The sequence below is a fragment of the Balaenoptera physalus genome (genome assembly GCF_965194825.1).
Source record: "Balaenoptera physalus genome assembly, chromosome: 9".
Classification (NCBI taxonomy): domain Eukaryota; kingdom Metazoa; phylum Chordata; class Mammalia; order Artiodactyla; family Balaenopteridae; genus Balaenoptera; species Balaenoptera physalus.
This window is the reverse complement of record NC_138888.1, coordinates 108003955-108021317: the sequence shown is the minus strand read 5'-3', so window position 1 is coordinate 108021317 and position 17363 is coordinate 108003955. Positions and strand designations below refer to the sequence as shown.

Here is a 17363-nt window from a genome sequence, read left to right as displayed (position 1 = left end):
ACCAAGTAGAAAATGCCCTTTTAAGAGGTACATTTACATTTATTAAGGATATTTCCATTTGTAAAGATATGTCCCTCTCTGGACCAGGAATTGAATGATAACTAAATATCAAGAAAAGCTGGTTGGGACTTCCCTGCTGGTCCAGTGGTTAAGACTCCATACTCCCAATACAGGGGACCAGGGTTCAATCCCTGGTCAGGGAACTAGATCCCACATGCTGCAATTAAGAGCCCGCATGCCACAACTAAAGACTCCACAGGCCGCAACTAAGACCCGGCATAGCCAAATAAATAAATGTGTTTTTTTTTAAAACAAAAAGCTTGTCAATGAAATAGGCCTGGATGTAACTCTGTGTAACAACCATACCCTTGTTTACTGGACTTTGCCTAATAACATCCCTTAAATGGCTTCCTCCATTCCCTAACATCTTTTTTTTGTTCTCAGCAGAAGATAGCACTTAAGGTAACGGCTTGGGCCATTTCAGGGAGTGACTCAGTTTTCCTGGGTATCTTTCAAGTATACAGGAGGTATGCATGGTATATATTAAACTTCTGATTGTTTTCTCCAGTTCGTCTCTTTTTTATTACAAGGCAGATCTCAATAAAGAACATAGAAGGGTAGAGGGAAAATTATTTTTCCTCTCACATACATGCAATGCAATAGTATTCAGAGATATAAAGGAATGGACCATCAACCCGTGCAAAAAAAAATAAAAAAATAAAAGATACATCTAACACTTACATTGCTAAATGAAAGAATCCAGTCTGAAGTGCTACACACTGTATGACCTCATTTGTATGCCATTCGAGAAAAGGCAAAATTGACATGGTAAACAGTTTACGGAATATGTGGTTGAAATAGTCCATATGATAATTTAGTGGTGAATACCTGTCACTATGCATTTGTCTACACCCACAGATTTTTACAACCCAACAAGTAATTTACCATCTATTCAAACTTAGCTACTTAGGATATGGGAGTGTCAAAGACTGGAATACAGAATGTAACAAAGAATCTAACTGATTCAGAAATGTATGAAAAAACTCACTGTTGGTAGTGGGACAAATGGCCTGACCTAAGTTAACTTTGGAAATGTACAGAATCTGTAGGCCAAAGACAAAATGTGCCATACATACACAGTGGACTCTGTGTCCTTTCCCATGAAGGGTAGTAGCTAACAGTACTGAAACTACTATATCAGTAATCAAATGGAACAAGCTCTGAATTTAATAAATGACAAATGGTGGAAGCCAGGTTTCTTACCACTGGAGTGGTATGTTACAATCAAACAAAAGGAGAAGGTTACAATATCCATGTCATAACAGATCCGGTTGGAGATATCAGTATGAACTATCTTTAGCCTACACATAGTTCCACATGGAAATCTTTATAATTATGTGTATATGCGTAGGCTGTGATACATGCATATATTTCTGTACACTGTCAGCTGAGCATATTTAACTCCCACATGTAAGTTTTTAATACCATTCTCTAATAAAAGGAACAAGGGCTCTTTGAAGAAAGGGCTGATGCTAGGACTGAGATGGTAAATATATGAAGCAGGATAATCTTAAAATATCAGAAAGTAAAAAGGTACCAAAAATTTTAAAAACCCACACAAGAAAAATTATGTAAAATGAAAACAGGAGCAAATGGAAAAAGTTCTCAACAGCCAAAGCAAAAATTAACTAAGCAGTCTAATAATGTAGTGCTGGATTATAACCAAAAGATTACAATAATTATTCATGTGTCCAAAGTGGTAAAAATAAATTACACAGTTTTTGATGAATGGTGTTAAATAGAAATCTCCTATGCAGAAAGCTTCTAAACAATGTATATAGCCACTCAGCTGTCCATCAAGGATGTGAAGATAAGCCCTCTCTCCTCAAGTGTGGGTTCTGCATTATGACTTCCTCCTAAATAAGACACACAGGATGGACATGGGAAAAAATTAACCTCACTGTGGGAAAACTTGACAAACACTACTTCAGCTAGGTGACCAAAGTTAAGAATATAAGTGAGAAGTTTCCTTAAGAACCTGTCCTCTTGATATATAGTGAAGAGGAAGCACTTCACCTCTGTGATCTGCTTTTTCAAAGCCAAGTCTAACCACAACAAAACCACCAAGCAAATCCCAGTGCCCGGCAGTCTATAAAATACCTGACCAGTCCTCCTCCACACTGTCAAGGTCATGGAAACAAGGAGAGTCTGAGCAACTGTCAAAGCCCAGAAGAGACTAAACCGACATGATGACCCCATGTCCTTTGAGATCCTGGAACAAGGAAAGGTATAACAAAGGGAACATGAATAGGGACTTCAGTTAATAATAAAGTATCAATATTTGTTCATTATTTGTCATGATTCTGTATAAAATTAGACAGGAAAAATTAAATGTCAAATAAGAGAAACCTACAGTAACAAACTGGAAATCTAGAGGACCCGGGTGATTTCTTTGTAAAAACACATTACCAAAATGAACCCTAAATTAAGGAAAATACAAAAAGACCAATTAATCACTGAGGAACCTCTTCCCCATACTGGTTGTCCTATCACTGTTCCAGGGTTTCCCTCTCCCAGGACAGGGAAGGAACAGGGACAGAGCTGTTTGGCAGCTCCACTAACATCTGATCCCACCCAGTGTCTTCATCTCCCCCAGCCATGCCTACCCAGTGAGGACACCTGAGGAAGGATCAGGGATTATTGATTCAGATGTATCAACTAGGACTTTTTCTTTTCCCAGCGACTGGACACACTTACTGAAGTAAAATAAATTAATATTTCTCGTAAAGGTAGAAATAAATTAATACTTGCAAGTGGCAAGTTGAAGAATGGATTTGGACCTGGCAGGTCCAGTGGCTCACACTATCTCAGTGTGACCTTGCTTCTGCCAAAACTTTGTCCTGCTCAGTGCCTTTGGGGGACCCCATTCACAGGCACAGGCTCTCTCACTGCCCTTGGGCCAACAGCAATTCTAAGCTGACAACCACTTACCATCCATTTTCCGAGAAAGAGTTTCTCCTTTTCTTAGATTCCAAGAAAGTCATGGTTTTAAATGCCTTTGATCTGGCTTGGGTTGCATTCTCATCCTTGGCCCATCACCAGAAGACGGAAAATGGGACTGGCTAGATGTGGGTTGTAAACCCATCTTCGAGCTGAGTGGAACATGGGGTCATCCTTCTGCAACTGTTTGGACTGGAAGCAGGTGAGATGTAATTCCCAAAGGAAAACTGAGGCACTTGGGGATGAGAACAGATGCTGGCTGGAAGAAAGCAACAGATTCTAGGAGAAAGCAACAGATTCTAAGTCAACGACAGCTCACTGCACAGCATAGAATCTGACACAAAAGGAAGAAAGAGGTTCACTTAGGGTCAGGGGCTGCAGCTACTCATCCAGTGTTCTTACTGTCCCTCCCAAGACTGCAAGAAGTTCTTTCACTTGCTGAAAACTCAGGATCATTGGTGGTGGTAAACTCAAGTCTCTTTCCTTGGGCATCAGGTCCTCACATCTCAGAGGTTGGCCCAGAACAGCCCATGTGCCCTCAGAAAACACACAGACCTCATTCCTGCCCCTGAGAGGTGGGAGCCCTTGAGTTATGCCATCTCCCTGGCCATATTAATTGCCCATCCCTGAAAAACAATACTGCTCCTTTTCCAGTTTCTTCTCTCTCGTTTACTAAGTGAAGAAACCAAATGCTAAGGTGGTAAGGAAATTCTTGTGCGATGAAGTAATGGGAGGCTCAAGAATTATTCCATGCCATGGAACCCATAATTGGCAGGCTTTCCGGAGGCCACATGGATGCATATGGCTCTCCAAGACAATGCAGTCTCAGTGTGAACCTCCCATTGTGAGGTCCAGGTGCTCCCATATCTTTGATTCTTAATGAATATGAATGTCAAAAGTTTCTAATGACTGAAAGGACAAAGGATCGCAGGGCCATGGTCTGCTGTATGGTTGTTGTGTCAGGGACACACTCCAATGTTTAGAGGATTATTACTTCTCTTGGCAGCCTATGAGGCTGTGAGGGGGAGGCCTTTTTCTCAACCACATGCATGTTGGTAGTTGAAACTTCTCAAAGGAATGTCTACCCTGCCCAGGTAGCTGTTGAATTGTCTGGCATCCTGGTCAGCTCTGTAACTGTACATGAGGGCCTGACAATGCCCAGGCTGGACTGAGCTAGAGGAACACAGATGCCTGCCTGGATAGTCAGAGGTCAAGGGCTGTCCTGCCTGAGACTTGGTCATCTATTCATGCCCACTCAGATGGGACAAAGGATGCCTCCAGTGCAAGGAGGGCCCCACCAGCCCTTAAGAAGGCAGCATCTGGGGGCTGGCAGGTCACTGCACCCAGTCCTGTATAAATCCACACATGTCCACTGAGTGCCCTGCTGTCTGGGCTGTGCTGGAACCTGGGGCTGCCCAGGCAGAGTAGGGCCAGCATCACCCTTCCCAGGTAGGAGGGCAGAAGGAAACCATGCATGACTTCTGACACCCTCCCCAATCCTTGACAGAGGTTGAGTTGGATAAGAAACAGTCCGAGACAAGAACAGACATTTCATTCTTCTCTCAGAGCCCAGGACTGGGGGAAGGGAGGCCAGAAAAACAGTTACTGACCTCAGCTCCCTGACTCCTGTTTGACCTTGGGCAAGTCCTATCCATTCTGGAGGCTTCAGAGAGAAGGAGAGGGGAAGGCAATGAGGGCCAATTGTGCTTAAACCTAACTCTAACCTTTACCCTAAGAACCCTAACCTCTAACCTTAACCCCCTAACAACCCTAGCCCCAGACCGCTAGACCCTCACCCCTGACGCCTAAACTCTACTCCCCGACCCTAACCCTTTAACCACAGCCCCCTACCATGACTCTCCAACAATGACCCGTAACCCTAAACCATGACCCCTGAACCCTCGCACTGACTCAACCCCAGGCCTAAAGCCTGGCCTAGTGGGTACCGAGGGATGACTGTATGAACTCTCAAATAAACCAAGGAATTAAATCTTCCTGACCATGAAGTTAGCAATGGTTTCTTAGATTTGACAGTAAAGCATAAGAAATGAAAGGAAAAAATAGACAAATTGGATTTCCTCAAAATTACAAACCTTTGTGCATCAAAAGAGGCTATCCAGAAACTAAAAAAACAGCCCACAGAATAGAAGACAATATTGGCACATTATATATCTGATAAGACTCTTTACCTAGAATATACCCAGGACTTTTCCAACTCATTAACAAAAAGACAAACAATAAAACTTTTGAAACAGACAAATGACTTGCATGGACTGCTCTCCAGGCAAGATATACAAATGGTCAACAAGGACATGAAAAGATGACAAACATCAGTAGTCATGATGAAAATGCAAATTAAAGCCACAGTGTGGTGCCCCTTCACACACACTAGAATAAAAATAAACATTAAAATAAATTTTTAAATATATAAATAAAAATAATAAATGTTGGAAACAATGTAGAGAAATTGGAACCCTTAAAAGTTACTTGTGGAAATGTACAATGGTGCAGTCTATGTGTACAAAACTTTAGCATTTACTCAAAAATATAAAATATAATTACCATGTGGTTCAACCACTCCACTCCTGGATATATACCCAAAAGATGGAAAACAGGTTTTCAAACAAAAACTTGTACACCAATTATTCATAGCAGCACTGTTCACAATAGCCCAAGGTAGAAAAGATTTAAATGTCCAACAGCAGGTAAATGGATAAGCAAAATAAGGTATATCCATAAGCTGCATTATTCTGTCATATAAAGGAATAAAGTAAAATTATACAGCCGCTGTGGAAAACTGTATGGTGGCTCCTCAAAAACATGGAAAATGTATGATCCCTTGATTCCGCTCCAGGGTGTACACACAAAATATTAGAAAGCAAGGACTGGAACAGATATTTGTACCCCATATTCATAGCAACATTATTCACAATAGCCAAAAGGTGGAAGCAACACAACACATCCTTCAACAGATGAATGGATAAGTACAGTGTAGCATATACACAATGGAATATGATTCAACCTTTAAAACTAAGGTAATTCTCACACATGCTACAATGTGGATGAACCTTGACGTCATTACGCTAAGTGAAACAAGCCAGACACAAAAAAGGACAAACGTTCTATGATTCCACTAGTATGAGGTATCCAGATAAGTCAAATTCAAAGACAAAGTAGAATAAGGTTGCCAGGTGTTGAGGTGAGTTAGTGTTTAATGGCTACGGTTTCACATGGGGAAAATAAAGTTCTGGAGATGGATGGAGAGGATATTTTTACAACAATGTGAATGTAGTTAATGCCATAGAACTGTATACTTAAAAATGGTTTAAATGGGGCTTCCCTAGTGGCACAGTGGTTAAGAATCCGCCTGCCAATGCAGGGGACACGGGTTCAAGTGCTGGTCCTGGAAGATCCCACATGCCACGGAGCAACTAAGCCCGTGTGCCACAACTACTGAGCCTGCGCTCTAGAGCCTGCGAGCCACAACTTCTGAAACCTGTGCACCTAGAGCCCGTGCTACGCAACTAGAGAAGACTGCACACGGCAACGAAGAGCAGCACCCCCTCGCTGCAACTAGAGAAAGCCTGTGTGCAGCAACAAAGACCCGACACGCAAAAAATAAAAAATAAAATAATTTTTTTAAAAGCTTTAAAAAATGGTTTAAATGGTAAATGTTATGTGTTTTTTTTTCTTTTTTAATTAAAAAATAAATAAAAAATAAAAAAAACCTTGTGTCGAGGGCTGACTTTCAATAGATCGCAGTGAGAGAGCTGCTCTGCTACGTACGAAACCCCGACCCAGAAGCAGGTCTTCTAAGAATGGTTTAGCACCAGGTTCCCCACGAACGTACGGTGCGTGATGGGTGAGGGGGATGTTATGTGTTTTTAATCACAATGGAAAAAATGAATGAAATAATGATCAATGTTACAATGCGGATAAACACTGAAAACATCCTAAGTGAAAGAAGCCATACAGAAAAACCACCCAGATCATGCTCATCTTGTACACTTTAAATCCAACAAGGTTTTTATAGTGAGGAAAAGCCCCAGTGATGGTTCCAGGAAAGGAAAACTGGATTCGAATGGGAAAATACATTTCCACAAAGCTGGGGCAGCTGGTGAAATTTGAAGCAGGTCTGTGGATAGGATTATAATGTGGAAACCATAATTATTCCTCATTTTGGAGTTATGTGCTGGTTCCCTGGCAGAGTGGCCCTCCCACTCTCACAGGGTAAAACAAACTGGAGTATTTTGTGAATGTGGAAAAGTTTATACTGCTATTTAAAGTTATTTATACACTTGAAATTTACTAGAAAATAAAGTACTTATCAGAACAACCATGTCGTACCAAGCCAGAAATACAGACAGCAAACTTTGTTATAGAGGCCAAGCTCTACCCAGATCCAGCTCACCCGCAGTGGGGATGCCAATCACCCTTGGAGGAGTCCACATACTACAAGAGGCACCATGGGAAGATTATATTGGGAGCCACTATGTCTTGGGTGCTGTGGATGACCTGGATGCAGTTGAAACAGTGGGATTTCTGAATTCTAGTTTTCCACATTCAACCACCAAAAAACTGTTACAACTAAAAAATGAATTCAGTAGAGCTGCAGGATACAAAAAAAGAAAAAGAAAAATCAATGCACAAAAGTCATTTGTGATTCTATACACTGATCATGAACCATCAGAAAAAGAATTAAAAAAAAAAACCCACTTACAATTACATCCAAAAAGATAACTAGGAGTAAATTTAACCAAGGACGTGAAGGACCTGCACACTGAAAACTGGAAGACACTGATAAAGGAAAATGAACAGACAAAAATAAATGGAAAGATACCCCGTGCTCATGGGTAAAAAGAATATTGTGAAAATATGCATTCTAAGGTGGTACTTCCCTAGCCGTCCAAGGGTTGGGACTCTGAGCTCCCACTGCAGGGGGCGCAGGTTCGATCCCTGGTTGGGGAACTAAGATTCTGCATCCTGCATGTCACATGTTGTGGTCTCCAATTTTTTTTAAGTAAACAAAAGTGGCACATTTATACAATGGAATATTACTCAGCCATAAAAAGAAACGAAATGGAGGTATTTGTAGTGAGGTGGATGGAGTTACAGTCTGTCATACAGAGTGAAGTAAGTCAGAAAGAGAAAAACTAATACAGTATGCTAACACATATATATGGAATCTAAGGGGAAAAAAAAAGGTCATGAAGAATCTGGTGGCAAGATGGGAATAAAGACACAGACCTACTAGAGAATGGACTTGAGGATATGGGGAGGGGGAAGGGTAAGTTGTGACAAAGTGAGAGAGTAGCATGGACATATATACACTACCAAACGTAAAATAGATAGCTAGTGGGAAGCAACTGCATAGCACAGGGAGATCAGCTCTGCGCTTTGTGACCACCTAGAAGGGTGGGATAGGGAGGGTGGGAGAGAGGGAGATGCAAGAGGGAAGAGATATGGGAACATATGTATAGGTATAACTGATTCACTTTGTTATAAGGCAGAAACTAACACACCATTGTAAAGCAATTATACTCCAATAAAGATGTTTAAAAAAAAGAAAAAATATATATGCATTCTAGACAAATTAATGTACACATTCAATGCAATCCCTACCAAAAGTCTAATGACATTTTCCATAGAAACAGCACAAACAATCTTAAGATGTGTGTGGAACCACAAAGGACCCAGAAGAGCCAAAGCCACTCTGAAGAAGGAGAACGGGCTGGAGGCATCTCGCTCCCTGGCTTCACACTTCATGATGAAGCTACAGTCCCCCAAAAGTGTGGAATTGGCACAAAAACAGGCGCACAGACCAGAGGAACAGAGCAGAGAGCCCAGGAATCAACCTACAGGTATGTGATCAGTTAATTCACAAGAAAGGAGCCAAGAACATACACCAGGGAAAGGACAGTCTCCTCAATAAACGGTGCTGGGAAAACCAGATGCCACACGCCAAAGAACAACACTGAACTCTGTCTACACCACACACAAAAGGGGCCAAAAACCCAATTTTCCACATCAAGCCCTTCCTCTCCGGGGTCCTCTGAAGACAGACACCCTCAGCGGTCAGCAACGTACAGGAACCTTCTGCCCACTTTTCCTCACCTTTTCCCTCAGCGGCATCACCTCCCGGCAGGTCCTGAGGAGACCAGGCTCCTGTCAGCATGAACTGGACCCCACAGTGTCCCAAAGCTGAAGCCCCAGGGGGTCCTGAGAAGACCCGGCTTCCGTTAGTGTGGACTCGACCCCGGGTTGTCCTGAAGCCCGGCCATCAGTGTGGACTCAGCCCCGCGTGTCCCAGAAGCCAAAGCCCCAGTGGGTCCTGAGGAGACAGGGCTCCTCTCAGCATGAACATGAACAGCATGATCTGAACAGACATCCCGCCAAAAAAGATATACAGATAGCAAAAATCATACAGAAACAAGCTCAACATCATATACCATTAGGGAATTACAAATTAAAATCATGAGATATCACAGCACACCTATTAGCACTGCTAAGCTCCAAATATATGACAATACCAATTGCTAGAGAGTGAGGAACAACAGGAACTCTCCCTCATAGCTGGGGGGATGCATGTGCAGCCACTTTGTAAGACAATTTGGCAGTTTTTTCCAAAGCTAAACAAGTCTCACGTTGGGATCCAACAATCATGCTTCCAATATTTAGGCAACTGCTTTGAAAATCTATGTCCAAATGCAAACGAGGATGCAATTATGCACAACAGCACTTTCATAATGGCTAAAAACTTGAAGAAATCAGGATATCCTTCAAAAGATGAATGCATAAGCAAATTGGGGTACATCCATGTCAAGGCAAGTAAAATATGCCACCCCAAAATAGGTCTCTCTGGCATAAGGATTATTGGTCTGCTTTAAAAAAAAAGGGGGGGGCTTCCTTGGTGGCTCAGTGGTTAAGAGTCTGCCTGCCAATGCAGGGGACACGGGTTTGAGCCCTTGTCCGGGAAGATCCCACATGCCTCAGAGCAACTAAGCCTGTGAGCCACAACTACTGAGCCTGCACTCTAGAGCCCACGAGCCACAACTATTGAGCCGGTGTGCCACAACTACTGAAGCCTGCACGCCTAGAGCCTGTGCTCCACGACAAGAAAAGCCACCACAATGAGAAGCCCACGCACCACAATGAAGAGTAGCCCCTGCTCTCCACAACCAGAGAAAAGCCTGCACGCAGCAACGAAGACCAAATGCAGCCAAAAATAAAACAATCAATTTATTTAAAAAAAAAATCTCAGAAAACTGAGATTGCCGTTTTATGAAGGACATTTACAATTTATAAGGGTATGTCCCTCTTTGCACCAAAAACAGAAGGATAATTAAATCTTAAGTAACTCTTTTCAATGGAGAAGTCCTGACTTAAATGTGCAAACAATCATACCCTTGTTTACTGTGCTTTGATTGATAACCTGCCATTACTGGTCTTCCCTCCTTCCCCAGAATCTTTCTTCTGCTTTTAGCTGAAGACGGTATTTAAGGGGATGGTTTTGGTCATTTCAGGGAGTGACTCAGTTTTCCGTGGTATCCCCCCTGTATTCACAAGGTATACATGTTATTAAACATCTGCTTTTCTCCTGGTAATCTGTCTTTTATTATAGGGGCAGGGGGGCCTCAACCAAGAACCTAGAAAAGTGTTTTTCCTCCCATACACATGCAGTGGAATACTACTGAGCAAAAAGGAATGCACCATCAACCTATGGAAAGACATGGATAAATCTTCAGTATATATTGTTAAGTGAAAGCATCCAGGCTGAGGAGGCTGCACACAGTATGACCCCATTGGTGACATTCTGGGAAAGGCAAAGCTACACAGATGATAAGCAGATCATGTGGTGGGGGGTTTGAAGTGTTCCATGTGACACTCTAGGATGGATACCTGTCACTATGCATTTGTCTAAGCCCATAGATGTGTGTAGCCCAAGGGGTCAATCATAATCTATCCAAATTTAGTTATTTAGAATGTAGGAGTGTGGCAGGACGGAATACATAATGTGACAGAGTCTAACTGTATTAGAAATATATGGAAACAACTCATTGTAGGGGATGGGGTAAAAGGTGCTGACCTAAGTTACCTTTGGAAATGAATGGAATCTGTAGACTAAAGGCAAACTGGACCGTACATATACAGTGGGCTTCATTTTACGAAGTTCTTTCCAGGGTGTAGTAGCTAACAATTCTGAAACCTCTGCACATGTAACCTGGAAAGGAGCAATGCATACATAAATGGCAGATGGTGGGAGACAGGCTCCTCATTGTGGGAGTGAGAAGTTACAGATAAGTAAGGGGAGAGCCTCTGCCCTCGTAATCCTGGATCTGGGCTTCCTGGGCGGATGTTGACTGGCCGGGGGAAACACACACAGATCTTCACGCTGGGAAGACCCTGCAGACACAGGAACTTCACGCCCCATCTTTCCACCCATACCTGCTGGAAACACTCAGCCCTCCATCATCAGTCAATTGCAGCGTTTAAGACATTCTCACCCCCAGGCAGATAAAGGAGCATGAGGGTCTTGCTTACCCCTAAGCTGTCCCAGAATCCAGGCCCTGGAGGTGGAGCCAGTTTGGAGGTTCCTGGGCCTCTGACCAGCAGGTGAGAGGAAGGAGGAAGACCAGTCCTGAGGACAGAGGTTCCCTCAAGTCTGTGAGCCCAGTAGCCCCGATGGGATTCATTCCCAGTGAGGACATGGGCAGGGCCTGCAGTGGTTCTGTGTTCCCCCTGGGCCCCTTTGATGAGGCCATGGCAGCACTGGGCCCAGACATCTACTGGCAGTGTCTCAAACTCTGACACAGTGGTTTTACAAAGGAACAAGGGAATGGAGCTGAGCCCCTGACGGCCACTCCTTTCTGGCTCTGAGTTGCTTCCACCAGGACCACAGTCACCTGCAAGTAGTCTGCTGTGACCCATCTGTCCCCACTTTGCCTTTTCTCTTCCTCCCTGTGATGATTCCAGTGACATTTCCAGCCTGGACCCCTCTCCCAGGCCAGACGCCTCTGTCCAGCCACTGCACTCCCATCTCACCTTGGGGGCTAACAGGGCCCTCAGGGGACCTGGATCCTGCAGCTCCCCACACCCAGGAGCAGCCCCACCTTCCCAGGTTGCTGAGCCCAGGCACCGGGTATAACCGAGCAGGACCCTATGGGGCCTTCCCAGGACAGACCCCTCCCCGACATCCTCTGCTGTAGCTCCTCTCTGAAGTACCTGGATAACAGTATCTGATGCACGCTTCCTGAGGTGTTTTACAGATGCTAAAACCACCACCAAACGGAAGAAATGAACTACCTGATGATCTTGAACAGGTAGCCCCAGAACTTCTGGTGCCTAAGAATTTAGAGTGTTAACCACCTGTTACCTCACCATCAACCAGAGAACTGTGCACCAGCTGATCACATACCCTGCGACCCCCCTCCTTCACCTGGCCTTTAACATTGCTGTGCTGAAATCCTTCAGGGGGTTCGGGGATTTAGAGCACAAGCCGCCTGTTCTCCTTGTATTGGCACTTTTACAATTAAAGCTGCACTTCCCTTCACCACACCCGGTGTCAGTAGACTGGCTTTACTGCACTCGGGCAAGCGGACCCAAGTTTTGTTCAGTAACACTGGGGTCTCCCAGGCTCCCAGTCTCCTTGTGCCCCATTGACTGTCATCTGCTCCTCCAGAGTCTTGTTGCAGCAAAAATAGAAATGAAGTTTTCCCTCCCCTGAGAACAAGGAAAACAAAAGGAATAGCGAACAGGCTAGAGAAGAACATAACCTGGCCTGAAAGAGTTCATCACTCCTTGTTTTACTTTGTCACTAATTTGTAGTAACTAGATTTGTACTTCACAAAGCGAACCTCACTCCCTGACACTACGTAATTTACCTCTGGCACCCATCACCCCGAACTCTGTGTGAGTTACATCCCCTGCCTCTCACTCCCTAACCTTATTATGTCCAGCACTTACATTCTATATGCCCCTCATAACAAATCACCTCCTATAGTTTTTCATTTCAGAAACAGGTCACCGGCCGATAAACCAGAGGCAAACGGATGCAATTCTCAGACTGCTGGACCCCAATTACCGGGCGGCCTGATGCCAACTATGACTGTTTTGAAATAATGCAAAGGAAAGGAGGAATGCAAGACCTTCACTACTTTGATCCTCATCCTATACCCCGGACTGCGAGAGCCCCACGTATAAAACCTTCCCTGATTCTCAAGGAGGGGATGCCCAGTTCTTGAGGTGCTAGCCGGCTGTGTCTTCCCTGCTGCCTGGCAGAAAAATAAAGCCATCTCTCTCTTCCTCCAAAATCCCTGTCTCCGTATTTCTGTTCGGCCTCGTTGCACAGGGAAGCCGATATTTCAACAACAGTCTGTGGCCAATTCCCACACTAATTCCCCTCTACACCCACAGCCCTGGCCCAAGCCCGATCTTGTGCCTGGTTCCTCCATCAGGCCCTGACAAAACTCCCTGCCTGCACGGTGCACCTCACATCCTACCCCAAAGTGGTCTTTCTGAAACATAAATGAGACTGTGACTCTCTCCCAGCTGTAATCCCCCAAATGTTTCCCCACTTCCGCTAGGGTATCTGCTGGGAGAGACATCTGCCAAGGCCCTGGGAGTCCCCGGCATCCCCACGAGGCTGCTGACTCCTGAGTTCCCTGACAATGAGCACCTCAGCAGGCCAGGCGACATGGCAGGAAACCACAGAACTGCTCACCTCAGGAGGGGACTGGCACTGCCACTGCCTGATCAGAGAGAGCAGAGAAGGGTTCCGCAGCTGGGACACAAACTCTGCACGAGTGGCCTCTCCCTGAGCCATTACATCACCTTGTATGACTTGAGGGAAGGAAGGACCGAGGCACACTTGGTTCCTAAGGAGGATGGTATAGGCTCAGCCATGTCCCCCCAAATTCACATGCTGATTCCCTAACCCCCAGGACCCTAGGATGTGGTGGTATTTGGAGATGGGATTTTTAAAGAGGTGATCAAGTTAAAAATGAGGTCACTAGGGTGGATCCTAATCCAATAGGATTGATGTCCTACAAGAAGAGATTAGGACACAGATAGGCACACGGGGAGACCACGTGAGGACCTGGGGAGAAGACGGCTGTCTAAGCACCAAGGAGAGAGGCCTCAGGAGAAACCAGCCTGCATACACCTTGATCTCAGACAGCATCCAGGACTGGGAGATCGGTCCGTTATTCAAGCTGCCCAGTCTGTGGTATTTGTTACGGCGGTCCTGAGCAGACTCACACGCAGGGTAACTCAGGGCTCAGACTGGACAGAGCCCACTCTCCATCCCCCTGTACGGGAGTTACAGGATCCTCAGGAACTGAGGAGGGGGTCCCTGAGGAGAGGCACAAGATAGAATATGCTAGGCCTTAACATGACTGCACTCATGTTAAACGTGCCTGAAGTCCATTCACACGAGATGGTCTTGTCCTGTATGTACATCGGCACCTTCAGTCTGAACTGAGATCTTTGGCTTCACCACCTCCACTAAAGGCATTAGCTTCACCTGCTGTGGACCGTTTCCTATAGGATTTCCAGAACCACAACACATCGAAGCTTCACAGGACCCAGAGTCTGTGCGCTACCGTCCAGGTGACCCTCACAGCAGAGCTGCGCAGCTGCCCACCCGATCCCATTTCCCTTTTTCCTGTTCACAGCTACCCTGCACCTCCCAGCCTTCCCACCCCTTACAACTGGGGCATAGTGTCTCATGTTACCAAGGGGAAGGGGTGGAGGTGGTGAGGGCCTTGACCAGCCTGCATCCTAGGACTGAGGGCAGGATGCCAACCTGGTCACCCCACCCTGCTGGTTGGAGCCCTCACCTGGAAGCAGGGAGGAGAAACAAGGGGGACAGAGCCTGGGACCTGACACCCACCTGCCCTGGACTCTCACAAGAAGGGGACAGAGACATCTTGAGCTTCAGCCCAGTTTTGGGAGACACTTTGTGCAACAAACTTTGCTTTAAAAGCCAAGGTGCTTTACAAACTCCTCCCCAGCTGTCACAGAAAGTCAGGCTTAATCTCATCACACTTTTCTCAAACCCCAGCTCACGCTGAGACCACCTCTCAGGTGATGGTGCTTCAGAGCAGCCCCTTTAAATGATCCCTGGAGTTCAGCTCTCCCAGCCCTGCCTTCAGTTTAAGGGAGAAGTTTCCTTGACAAACCTGCTCAGTTTCCTTGACAACCAAGCTTCACCATTTCCCAAATTCTTCTTCTTCAAACATTCCTATTCTAGGCTTGATGAGCCTAAAGTGACAGTGCTGTCATCATGTGCCAGAGAGTGACTCCTCCAAGCCCATAGTTATTGGTTACATGATGCTACTGATGATGAAATCCCAGAAGAGCCAGCTTTGCAATATAACCATTTCTGGACTCGGCACTGGCTCCCTTTCCACGGACAGAGTAGAGTGGCTGTTTCCATGGACCACGTGGTGGAAGAGCTCACCTAATGCAGCCAGGACTTCATCCCTTCCAGGAGATTCCAGGGTCCTCATTCTTCCCAGAACCCCACCCACATGGCTGCTCTCTGTGCCAGTCTATACGGGACCTTGGTAATCTCCTAAAAGAGGGTTATTTTATACACAGATAATGGGTTGAATGCTGGCCTCAAAAGATGTGCCCCCCCCTCAGAACACGTGAAAAGGACCTTACCTGGGAAAAGAGTCTTTGTATATGCAGTTCAGTATCTCAAGGTGAGGTCATCTTGGGTTAGGGTGGCCCTCAATTCAATTGAGAGAGTCCTTATGAGAGACAAAAGAGGAGAAACACAGACATAGAGGAGAAGCCACGTGAAGACAGAGGCAGAGATGGGAGGGATGCAGCCACAAGCCTGGGGACTCCTGAGCCCCCAGAAGCTGGAAAAGGCAGGAAGAACAGTATCCTGGAGCCTCTGGAGAGACTTCCATCCTGCAACACCTTGATCTCAGATGTCTGGTCTCCAGGACTGTGGGAGGATGAATTCCTGTTGTTTTAAACCACACAGCTTGTGGTCATTTGTTACACAAGCCACAGAACGGTCACACAGACCCTACTCTGTAGGATCCTGGAAGTGCGGATCTCATTAAAGGCCGACAGAGGCTGGATTGCAGAACCCTTAGAGTCAGCATTGGGCCCCAGAAATCCTAAAGCAGTGGCTGGACACCAGAACGTTGAGGGGTCAGTCGGAAGCCCGTCCCTAAGGGTGCCAGCTGCACATGGCCTCCCCAGGTTTTTACGCCTATACAAGTTGGGGATAAGTATTTCCATCCTGATTCAGGACTTCTGATGTCACCCTTCACGTTGCTAATTAGAACCCACTAGTTATACAGATGAAACCTTATCAGGACACTTGCTCCAGTGGTAAACAATTCTGAAGTTGGTCAGAGGTGGGGAATCGTCTCCCATGCAGCCAGCAGCCCCCCCGCCAGGAGCGTCCTAATTTCAAGGCTGGGGGACCGTGCCGAGGCATCTCTGAGTAAACGTGAGCTGAACCCCCCGGCCAGCTGCTCCTGAACTTTTTCCACCTTTCCCAGATAAAACACCTGAATATGTACAAAGACTTTAAAGCCCAGAGGAAAGGTCTTGGAGTCACACCAGCGACAGCACGCAGGCCGAGTTGGTGCCTGCAGGCCAGGCAGGATGGTCCTGGCCCCGGGCACTCTTCTGGAAGCTTTCCATTTCCCTACCTGAGGTACCCCTCCTCGCCTGGCCCCCACTGCTTTTTTCTTTCCTCACCTCTACCAGGGAGAAATTCCAACGGCAGGTATGGGTGACACATCCTCTTCTTTAGCAGGGAGCAGACTGGCAACTCCTGCAGAAAGTCCAGCAGAGACCCACTCACACCGGGCCACCCACAAAGCCGTGGGCCCTCCCTCCCTCCCACCAGCCCAGCCCCGAGACTGCTGACGGGGCAGAGAATATGGCGTCAGGCACAGCTGCAGGGGCTCTTGCTGCCTGGAGGGGTGTTTATGTTCACCTCAACCCAGGCACACCTTGGGAGGGCTGGCCGGCCGGGTCAGGCTGCACAGGTCAGCCAATCCTTGCCCATCAGGGACTCAGAGTTGCAGAAACTGGGCCTTGCTTCACCGGCCAGGTCCAAGGAACAAGTGTGGGGTCCTGAAGGTCAGGATAGACACGGGGCTGCAGCTCTGGCTTGTTTTCTAATCATTTTGTCTGGTCCATGAGTGGGAGACAACTTCAAGAAGACCCTCTCCTAATGAGAGGGACCGAGGAGTCAGGGAGAAGAGGGGTGGTGGGTGGAGACAGAGGCCTGGTGCCCCGGCTGCAGTGGAAGCCTCTGGAAGACCCAGTGGAACGAGGCTGCACAGAGTGAAGCCCAGGGCCACAGACCTATCGGAGCTGCTGTTTGT

General features: G+C 46.1%; 1 long non-coding RNA gene across 1 annotated transcript; it reads left to right on the top strand.

Moving 5' to 3' along the window:
- Positions 1–1174: 1174 nt before the first annotated feature.
- LOC309667364 lies at positions 1175–7639 on the top strand. The gene is made up of 2 exons (XR_014267728.1): positions 1175–6667; positions 6868–7639. It is a non-coding gene; the product is annotated as an uncharacterized lncRNA (long non-coding RNA).
- Positions 7640–17363: the final 9724 nt, after the last annotated feature.